Below are 9213 nucleotides of genomic sequence, written 5' to 3'. Positions count from 1 at the left end.
CTCCTTGGAGGCAAGGATTTTGAAGCTTTGTCTGACATACTTTGGACATGTTGCAAGAAGGGATCAGTCCTTGGAGAGGGACGTCATGCTTGGGATAGTGGAGGAACAGCGCAGGAGAGGAAGACCTCAATGAGATGGATTGATTCAGTCACTGGGGTAATGGGGATAGGTGTGTTGGAGGCAATAAGATTGGCAAGGGATAGAACAGGGTTTAGGGCTGTTGTACATAGGGTTGCTATGAGTCACAGATGACTCGATGGCACATAACGACAAACAACAAATTACACTGAAGGAGATTACCCATCTCTCTCCTACAGAGTGGGTCGTGGATTTGAACCATGTACCTTTGTGTTGGCAATGCAATTCCTTTCCATCTTTCTTGATTTTCTGATTGCTGGTATCAAGTATCATATTACTTGATTGTCGATCCAAGCAAGATGAAGTCATTGGTAGCGTCAGTCCTTTCTCCATATAGAGCTCCTTAATAGGAAAAAAAGGGAAAAGATTTGTCAGTTTAGTTCTTTGGAAGGAGGAGAGTAAAAGAAAGAAAGCAGGGATAGAAGAATGACAGAGAAAAGAAAAATTTGGAGTGAATAAATAATAAGCTTCTACTGGTCATAGGGTGAAGTAAGAAAAAATATACACATGGAAATACTATTCTAGGCATCTGGGGAAATCCAGGAATTACAAGACACACAGAAAATACAGGACTATGGTAGATGGCTATGGAACATAGGGCATCATGGCAGCTACATAAGTATAAAAAATCAGAGATCCGTACTGAGATTTCACTGCGTAAGTTTTGTCATGAGACATAAAACAACCAGACCTGCAATACACATACATAAATTATTTTTCTGTGTATTTTGGTATGCACAAATGGTTCTGTTTCTAGAACTGGCTTTTGGAGGATTCATTCCTCAGTTGACTGCTCAATTTACAAAATAACATCTTTTATGTGAAGTCTCTTTTATTATAATATTCAAAAGTAAGTAAGATTTTGTCTTTCAGGGAACAGTGAATTATTAATTTCTTTCTAAATAACTTGGTATGTAAATATGCACACTGTAACTTATTAAATAATTTTATTTCAGACTTTCCCCCTTTGTTAGCAAACTTCTATTGTTAAGGAAATTGCTTTCTTTTGAGATAAAGAGAGCAATTTGCTTCAAAACTAATAGTAAAAAAAGACTCTCATATTGAAAATACTTTTACTATATTTTCCATTAATATCTTGATGCAAGTTTCTTGGAATCTAGGTAACATACATTATGATTGTACTCATGAGCTTACGTATTAGCATTAAAAAGGAATTGTTGGTCAACAGTCAAGTTAATTCCAACTCATGACTTGCCTTAGTGTGCAGAGTAGAACCGAATGTCATTGGTTTCAAGGTTGCGACCTTTTTGGAAGCAAATTGTCAGAACTTACTTCTAAGGAGCCTGGTTAGAGTTGAACTTCCAACCTATTGGTTAGTATTACATACAGGGCCTAACCATTTGAATCATTTACCCCAAATGAAAACAAACCCATTGCTAATGAATCATCTCTGACTCATTCAAGGCTGAAATCTTTATGGAAAGTAGACTGTCACAGCTGTTTCTCTGTGGAGCTACTGATGAGACCAACTTTTCAGTTAGTAGCCAAGTGCTTGCCTCATATATCACTATCAGGTGGATTTCTTTGTGCCACTTCAAAAATCTTACTTTTGATGTGGGCTCTGAATCATAGCAACCCTCCATTTTTTTTTTGTGGTTGTTGTTGATGTTATGTGCCATCGAGTCTCTTGCCACTCATCCTGACCCTATGTACAAGAGCCCTAAACATCATTCTATCCTATGCCAACCTCGCCGTCTTAAATGCACTCATTCCCACTACTCCACTCACAGAATAGATTCATCTCATCGAGGGTCTTCCTCTCCTGCGCCACTTCTCCACTCTGCCAAACATGATGTCCCTCTCCAAGGACCAGTCCCTCCTTGCAACATGCCCAAAGTATGTCAGATGAAGCTTCAGAATCCTTGACCCCAAGGAGCATTCATTCCAGCTTCACCTTCTCCAGGACAAACCTATTTGTTCTCCTAGCAGTTCATGGTATATTCAATACTCTTCTCCAACACCACAGCTCAAAGGCATCAATTCTCTATCATCGCTAGTCACTGTCCAACTCTCCGATGCATAGCACATAACTGCAAAGACTATAGCCCGGATCAGGCACATCTTAGTCTCCAGCGTGATGTCATTGCTCTTCAGTGCTCTTGAGAGGTCCCTCATAGCTGACTTTCCCAATGCAATTCATCACTTGATTTCCTGGATGCTGTTACCAAGAATGTTGACTGTGGAATCAAGTAAACTAAAACTGTTAACTATCTCAATCTCTTTACCATCCATACTGATGCTGCCAATTGGCCCAATGATGAGAATCTTTGTTTTCTTGATGTTGAGCTTCAATACATATTGAAGGCTGCAGTCCTTGCCCTTCTGCAGCAAGCCCTTCAGGTCCTCCTCAGTTTCAGCAGGCAGGGTTGTGTCATCTGCATAATGCAGGTTGTTGATGACTCTTCCACCAATCCTGATGCCACATTCTTCCTCGTACAGCCCAGTGTCTTGGATGATCTGTTCTGCATACAGATTGAAAAGGTATGGAGACAGAATACATACCTGATGAACCCCCTTCTTAATTTTGAACCATGTGGTGTCTCCTTGCTCTGTTCTGACAACTGCCTCTTGGTCCAAGTATAGGTTTTGCATAAGCACAGTCAAATGTTCTGGGATTCCCATTCTTCTCAGAGTCAGCCACAGTTTGTTGTGATTCACACAGTCAAAAGCCTTTTCATAGGCAATGGCACAGATAGACATTCTTCTGGTATTCTCTGCTTTCTACCAAGATCCATCTAACATTAGCTAGTACCCTAGTTCCACAACCTCTTCTAAATCCAGCCTGCACAACTGGCAGTTAGTTCTCTGTTGACATATTGTTCCAAATGTTGTTTTTTTTTATAATTTTCAGCAGAATCTTGCTTGCACGTGATATTAATGATATTGTTCAATAATTTCCGTACTCTGTTGGGTTACATTTCTTTGGAATGGGAATAAATATCAATCTTTTCCAGTCAGTCGGCCAGCTGGCTGTCCTCTGGATTTCTTGGCACAACTTAGTGAGCATATCCAGGGCAGTGTCTGTTTGTCGAAATATGTCAATTGGTATGCCATCAAACTCCTTCAGCCTAGGAAGAGGCTGCCCCCCCCCTTTTTCCCCCTCACAGAGATTTTGGTAAATTTGAATAGATGGACATCTATCTTGACAGAGATATATTAATTCTGATTCCCTGTGTAGCTCATTATGTGAAGTCTATGTGTAAAGTCAGTGTTTATTTTTTAAAGTATTTGCAATGAATAAAAAATTAACCATGCAAAATTATAATATACACTCTCCAGCCTCATTTCTGTCACCAAAGTCATATTTTCCAACTACCAGCCCTTCTTTGAGTTCAACTAGGCAGTTATTAGTAATGTAATTGATTTTATGTTAGATGAATTTAAGACTGCAAAAGTTGGTAGAAATTCTCAAATTCTTCAACTTTGGATACCATAATTGATGCAGATATTTGAATAATAGTTGTACTAACAATTGTATACAACTTCATTTTATTGTAGCTAGACAATAATAGCTATATTAATGAAATGGGCAAAGAGCTGCATTTAGAAAACCAAACAAACTGAAAGAACTAAAGATCAAATTTACCTTTTTAGTTGCAACACTAAGGGATTTTATGGACAAAATCTTGAAGATGCAGGAAGCATCAAAAGAGGATGGAAGGAATATACAAATTCACTGAATCGAACCAATAATATTGAAGAAAGAAGTCAAAGCTGTACTGAAGACATTGGCAAAAATCAAGACACCAGGAATGATGGAATTCTAATTGTGGTGTTTGAGAACACATATGCAACTTTGGACATATTCACCAGTTTTTGCCAAAAAAATAACACAGACAGCTTTCTGGCCATCTGGTTGTAATAGATCCATATTGAACAATATCATTAATATAACCTGTAAATAAAATCTTGCTGAAAAGTATTTAAAAATTGTTGCAACAATGAGTACTTTGGCAGAGAACATACATAAATTCAAAAGAGGCTGTGGCAAAAGGAATGTAATTTTTTATGTCATATGGATCTGCCATTGTTTGAAAGCAGAGAATTCCAGAAGGATGTATATTTCTGTTTTATTGACTATTTAAAGACATTTGTGTGAATCATAACAAATTTTACCTAACATTGGTAATGTTGGAAATCAAAGAACATTTAATTGTGCTATATGAAAACTCTGTATAGACCAAGAACATTGAATGGTTTAAAATCATGAAAAGTGTGCATCATGTTTGTATCCTTTCTCCATAACTGTTAAATCTGTATACTGAGCATATAATTTGAGAAACTGAACTATCTGAAGAATGCGACATCAGGATTGAAGGAAGACTCATCAATCTGTATTATGCACATGACTCAGCTTTGCTTGCTGAAAGTAAAGATTTTAAGTAGTTACTGCAGAAGATCAAATACTACAGTCTTCAATATGGGTTACACCTCAATATGAAAACAACACAAATCATCACAGTTGAACCAATAGACAAAATCATGATAATTGGAGAAAATAGTGAAATTGCCAATGATTTAATTTTACTTGGATCCACAATCAACACCCATGGAAGAAGTAGTTAAGAAATCAAAAGAATTGCTGCATTGGGGAATTCTGCTGTCAAGTACCTCTCCAAAGTTCTATAGAGCAAGGATGTCTGTTTAAAGACTAAAGTGCACCTGATTTAAGCCACGGTCTTTTCAAATGTGTCCAATACATCTGAAAGTTAGACAATGAATAGAGGAGACCAAAAAAGAATTAATGCTTTTTTTATTGTGGTATTGGCTAATGACTGCCAAAAGAACAAACAAATCTGTCTTGGAAGAAGTAAAAGAGTGCTCCTTGAACATAAGGAGGTTGAATCTTTGCCTCACTTAATTTGGGCATCTTCTTAGGAGGAACTGATCCTTGGGGAGAGACACCCTGGTGGGAAAGTTGGATGCAGAGAGATAAGAAATCTTATGCACTGCTGATGTGAATGTAAAATAGTACAACTACTATGGAGGCATACTGGAACGTCCCCAGAAATTTGGAAATAGAAATACCATTTGACCCAGCTATCCCACTACTGGGAATATACTCCAAAGAAGTCAGAGCTGCAACACAGATACATGCATAACGATGTTTGTCTCAGCATTATTCAAAAGAGCTAAGAGATGGTAACAGTCCACATGTTCATCAACAATTGAATGAATAGATAATTTATGTTACATTCACCTAATGGAACATTGAAAAATAATAAACTCATACAATGTGGATGACTCTGGAAGACATTATGCTGAGTGAAATATTTCCATCACAAATACTGCATAAGCTCATTATTGTAATAATAGGATCAAGACAGAGGGAGGGGAGAAGAGCAGGAAAATAATGGATAGTGACTACTTCACTGGAATGAGTGAAAGGAAGGACTTTCTGAAAGGAATGGAATATTAGAAACAATGTATATGATTCTTAGTGTCTTACAAGGGGAATTGGCGGGTGAAGGGGTGAGAGAAGAAACTGTACATAAATGAACAAATGTATAACCAAAAAAAAGAAAGAAAAAAATTCAAAAAAATATAAGTACAACCAGAATTCTATGTAGAGGTGAGAGTGATAAAACTCTGTCTCACGTGCTTTGGCCTTTTCCAGAGGGGCTAATCCTTGGTCAAAAACATAATGCCGAGAAAGAAAAGAGGGGGAATCCTCAAGGAGATGTATTGACATAGTAACTGCAAAACTAGACTGGAGCATGTCGTAGATGTTATGGATGGCACAAGATACAGCATAGTTCAGATCTGTTGTTCATAGGGTTCCTATGAGTTGTAGTTGATTTAATGGCACCTAACAACAAGAACACTTAATTCTAGGCTCTGCACAAAGTGCTAGTTGCATAAAGGTGTAATATACTGTTTAGAGCCAAGATCTGTGTGTGAAAGAATGGGAGGTGGATAAATTAATAAAATTGTAATGGCATCAGGTTTGGAGGAAGACTCATCAACAATCTACGTTATGCAGATAACACAACCTTGCTCACAGAAACCGAGGAAGATCTGAAGTGCTTGTTGCAGAAGTAAATGTTTTCCTTTGGATTAAAGTTCAACATCAAGAAGACAAGGATTCTCACCCCTGTGCCAATTGACAGCACCATGATATATGGAGAAGAGATTGAAGCTGTTAACAATTCCAGCTTGCTTGGCTCCACAATCAACACTCTTGGCACCAACAGTCAAGAAATTAAAAGACGAATTTATCTCAAAAGTGCTGAAGAGCAATGATGTCAGTCAAGAGACTAAGGTGGGTCTGATTCAGGCCATGGTCTTCACAATTATGTGCTGTGTATCAGGGATCTGGGCAATAACTAAAGATAACAGAAGAAGAATTGATGCCTTTGAGTTGTGCTGGAGAAGAGTATCGAACATACCATGGACTGCCAAGAGAACAGAGTGAAACCAAGCTGCTCCTTTAAGGCAAGGATTTTGAAGCTCCATTTCACATAGTTTGGGCACGTGGCCAGTAGAGACCAGTCCCTGGAGAAGGACATCATGCTTGGAAGGATGGAGGGGCAACGCAGGTGAGCAAGAACCCAGATGAGATGGCTTGACATAGTATCTGGGGTAATGGGGGTAAGTGTGTTGGAGACAGCAAGACTGGCTTAGGATAGAACACAGTTCAGAATTATTGTACATAGGGTCAATGTGTGTCACAGTTGATTCAATGGCATGTAACATCCACAATCTAGATATAACAATAAAGCAACATCATTGTTATATGAAATTTCTTCTAGTAAAAGTGTGAAATATTTGACCTGATATCTGAAAAAATTTTCCCGAGTAAAGGTGAAGCTTCAGATTATTCAAATTCTTGTCCTGTTCTTAATTTCTTGTACTACGTCCTGGTATAACCATATTCTCATTGCCTTCAATTCTTTTTGTCTGGCCACATAAGTAAGATTATAATTCTGAGTTGGAATTATTTTAACTATGACTAATATAATTTCATTTATTTTGTAATACCAAAATAGGTAGTAGTAAATATTTGCTTTTACACACTATATTTTAAGATCATTTTAGATCCATATGCAGTTACAAGTGGAGTTCTAATGGCCTACCAGGCAAGGAGTTGTGTTGCCAACCAAAAGTCAGCTGGTTGTAATCTACCAGATGCTCCATGGGAGAAAGATAGACAGTCTCCTTGCATGTAATTTGCAGACTTTTAGAAAAATCCCTGGAGGGTGAACTATGAGTCGGTTCCTATACAAAAAAAAGGGGGGGGGGGAAGAGAGAGACAGAGAGTTAATTAGTAATAGTTATAAGAATATAGTTTCTCATCATTTACCCAGTTTCTCCCAATGGTAACATCTTGTAAAATTATGACAATATCACAACTACATTATTGATATAGTGATGATGGTGATGATGATGATGATTTAGAGCACTCTGAGTACAGCAGGAATCCCTCATATTTTGGTTGTAGTCACATCTTCTCAATCCCCTCACTCTCACCTTAACTCTAACAACTATAGATTTAGAACTCTAACAACCTCGAATTTGAAATCTATTTCTATATTTTTTCATTTCTAGACTATTACATAAATTGAATCAGGGCAAATGCAACATTTTATGATTGCCTGTTTTTCCTTCAGTGTAATACATTTGAGAGGCACCCAAGCTGTGTAGATTAATAATAATTGGTTTCATTTTATGCTAACTACTGTTCCAAGACATAAGTATACCATAGTTTTTAATTATTGACTTGCTGAAGGAAATTAGGGTTGCTTCTGGTTTGAGGCTACCGTGAGAAAATAAAAATTCAGGTACAGATTTCTGTGTATTTGTGAGATTTTATTTCTTTGTATAAATATCCTGAAGTGTAACTGCTGTGCCTTATAGTAGTTGCATGCTTAGAGGGGTTTTTCCTCTTTCTTTATTTATTTATTTCTTTTTGAGAAACTGCCAAACTGTTTTTCCTGAGGGGGAATAGTTCCATATTCCTACAAACAATGTGTAAATGATCCAATTTTTCTATATCTGTGCCAGTATTTTATGTTGTCAGCTAAATATATATGTATCTAATCCAACTCATAAATGACCCTCCAGTGAGTTTTCAGAGGGATTTGATCAACCAGGAGGAGATGGTGTATTTGAACTGCCTGCCTTTGGGCTGGCAGTGCAACTCCTGATCGCACAGTCTGTAGGGAGTTGGACTATCAACTTCAAGTTGATGCTTCTCTGTCAGTTGAAATCCACCAGCAGATACATGAGAAAAACAGGGACATTCTTCTCTTGTGCAATTTATAGCCTTCAAAACCCTGCTGGAGGATCACATTTGAGCTAATGAGTGAGTGAGTTATACATTCTAGATACTATTCCTTATACAAATACATGGTTTGCAGATATTTTCTCCTACTCTATAGCTTGTCTTTTCTTGCTCTTAACAAAATCTTTGCAGAGCAAGGGTGTTTTGTGTTTTTTTTTAATTTGATGAAGTACAGGATACCTGTTTTTTCTTTGATTGATCATATTTTGGTATCAAATCTGTGCCTAGCTCTAGATCCCAAATATTTTCTCCTTTATTACTTTCTACAAACTTTATAATTTCCATTTTACTTTAAATTTTTTAATGTATTTTAAGTTAGTAGTGGTGTTTAAGTGAAAAGTTTATGTTATAGATGTACCAATGCTTCAGAATTATTTGTTGAGAAGATCCTATTTCTTCAACTATATTACTTTTATATTTATGTAAAAATTTGGATTAGTACATTGTGTAAATCTATTTTTAAGCTCCTAGTTTATTCCATAGTGCAAAGGCAGTGTGGAGATGGTCATATCTGATCTCTGCTTACTCCACAAGGGAAAACTTCCCCATCAACAGCCTCCACAGCACAAAACCAATTCCCATGGGTCAGACATGTACCTCATACTCACCTGTCTATTTTTACTAATTTGAACACCAATATTTCTGCTCTACTGGGTTCAAAATCTATTCCAATAGCTATGCAGACCACAGAGAACTATACTCACAGTTTTGGGGTTTATTAAAGAAGTTAACAGGCTATAATTTAGACTGACAGCAGGATACATTCTCTC

This window comes from Elephantulus edwardii, unplaced genomic scaffold (genome assembly GCF_000299155.1).
Source record: "Elephantulus edwardii isolate Elephantulus edwardi_28Jun2011 unplaced genomic scaffold, EleEdw1.0 scaffold00040, whole genome shotgun sequence".
NCBI classification, from domain to species: domain Eukaryota; kingdom Metazoa; phylum Chordata; class Mammalia; order Macroscelidea; family Macroscelididae; genus Elephantulus; species Elephantulus edwardii.
The sequence above is the reverse complement of the archived record's forward strand: the minus strand, read 5'-3'. Positions refer to the sequence as shown.